The following is a 2,661-nucleotide window of genomic DNA, read 5'->3' as shown; positions in this document are numbered from 1 at the left end:
TTTTCATAATATTTTATAAATGATTATTAAGGTAATTGTGTACAAATGTGTACCATTTATGTATATCTTGTATATTTTAATATTCATAACTTATTTAATTAATCTATTTCATTTTTGTCTATCTTATACTATTTTTGATTAGGAAGTTTACTTAATTTTGCGACATTGTCTAACATCTTACCATGTGTGTTTTTTGTTCCGTCAAATTAAGGAAAGCTTTATTTTTGTATAAATTAGTAAATCGTAACATTTATATACTTTGTAGGTTATTGTGCTAGGACAAAATTTGTTTAAAATTTTGTTCATACCAAATTAAAATATTGTTATCGGAAACTGGTTTTGTTGATAATTTTCCCAAACTAAATTTTTCATAGTTAAATTGTCAAAGTGCTACTGCAAGTAACATTGATCAAACATACTCTCAAATTGAATACACGACAATAAAAAATTGTTTCTGTGAATTGTTAAACTCGTAATGTTGACTAATTGCTGGAAACAAAACCACTTTCTTGTTTATTTCTTATTATTGTTGAAACTATTAGTAGAAGTAAAATTTCGCTATTTTGGAATAGATTTCAATCAAATTGCGAAACTCATTGTTAGCCAATTTCAAACAGGTGATATTTTTTTAATTAAATGTTCTGACTTGTGACCGAAAATTGAAATATGTACAGCGAAATTATTTTATAGTTACTTATCTCAATACGCACCACTATTAAATATCTGAAGATAAATTGTAATTCTTTATATTATTTTATTTGTAATTCTTTTTGTAGACAATGGCATTAATTATTTAGAACTATGGTTTCTAAAAAAATAGAGGATTTCTTAAAGTTCGCAAATTCGGGCCCTGCCTGCCTCTCTATATCAACGCATTCCTGAAACGTCAGAAAACTTATAGTCATTCAGTTTGATTTCGGAGGCATATGGTCAGTTGAATGTTACTTATTGTTTGTATACATGATCTCTTATTTGAAAAAATTGTAATCACATCTTACCATAATTACGTCAGCTCTAATAGCGAAATATTTACCGTAATTTAGAGGGTATTCCTTAATATTATTTAAGTACGTGGGTTACAACTTTTTGTTACTTTAATAAATTTATTTTAAAATGCCTTTTTCTTCTATTTAGACCATAGATAAAAAACAAAATACAGCTGGGCTCTGTTCAGGATATTCACTCCTAGTGTAACTCGTAAATTGAACTAAGGAAGTTGTTTGAAGGAAGGCTCTGGTGGAAAGAGTATGTTTCAGTCTAGAAGTTAATTTTTCTGGAGCATGCTAGTTGACAGTAAAACATTGAATGAAAATATTTTTATTGATTAGAGTAGTCCATGCGCCTTTAATTATGAATTAGTCTTGTTACAAACAGAAACTCAATCCTTCATCATATTGGCAAGAATTAAAGTCTTCACATTATTCTTCTATGACACAGTTCTTGACATTATGATGCATGAAATATTAATATGGTGGACAGCTGCCCCGTATTTTAGAATCTAGGAAAACACTGGTAACCTCAGCTGGCAATTTCTATAAAAAAGAAATAAATACATTATTTTACTTTCTCTATGTAAAAAAGTACATTCGCCAAGGCGACGATTCAAACGAGAACATTTCCCAAATAGAGAGCATCTACAACGACAAAAATAGCGTAACGCTAAACTCCCGTTTCTGATATTTGCTCGCTCGGATACAGTTGCCCGCTGATTCTTGGCAGGCCGAAATCTCCGATGCCATTTACATTGCGGGATACTCATCGCAGACTTGTAGCAAGACAGCAAAGTAGTAGCGTTATATTTTTTCTACCTACAGCTATTTAACTCAATAAGTAAATTGTGAATAACACATTTTAAATAGGCAGGTAATATCTGATATGTTTTTGGTCTACTTCTTGTGGTACGCCATGTTCTACATCTAAATGGTTTCGGAGTTTTGCTATTCGTGAACATGTAAAAGTACAATGTCCTTCTTTACACTTCACCCATTCTTCATTTGTTGGATTATTTTCACAAATCGAATGTTTGTTTTTAAGGTGTATTTTAAACACGCTAACTGTGGAAGTGAACTCTTCCGCAGATGTGACAAATAATGTTTACTTTGCCCATTATAACATTTATAGTAGACACAAATTATGTATAGTAACACATATAGTAATGTACCGTGGATGGCCGAGTATTAAACTCTTTCTTCTGCTTCCAACTTTTATTCCACTCGGTACAACTTTAACTACGGAACAGGAACAAACTAACTTCAAAGTTACCGTCAACTTCACTAACAATAACAATAACACACGGAAAACACGCGTTTCCGACTCCCGGAGTTTAACTTCTTCTGCACTCGGACGCTGCTGTCACTTCACTCCCCTCTGTTGTTTTGGATATTTTACTTGAGCTAGTTCGTTGGAACTTTTGCTCTTTTTTGACTGCCCTTTTCGGGACTTTTAAGTTTTAAATTTAGAAGAGTTTAAGTTTAAATGTGTGCTTAGTAGAAGTGACCAGTGGATTTTTTCCCGTGGCACCTCTGGTTCGGGTTAGGGGGAAGGGTGGAAGAAAAGGGGGGGTTTGTGTGGGGGTTTTGGGGAGCTAATCCCAGTTAAGGGGGGCCATGATGGTTTTCTGGCCCTGGTCATTGCTAGGAAGTTTAAAGGTGTTTTGGACTA

Source organism: Dendroctonus ponderosae, unplaced genomic scaffold (genome assembly GCF_020466585.1).
Source record: "Dendroctonus ponderosae isolate FM_Combo_2020 unplaced genomic scaffold, Dpon_F_20191213v2 Dpon_F_20191213_1, whole genome shotgun sequence".
Taxonomy (NCBI): Eukaryota; Metazoa; Arthropoda; class Insecta; order Coleoptera; family Curculionidae; genus Dendroctonus; species Dendroctonus ponderosae.
Note: the sequence above shows the minus strand (reverse complement) of the source record.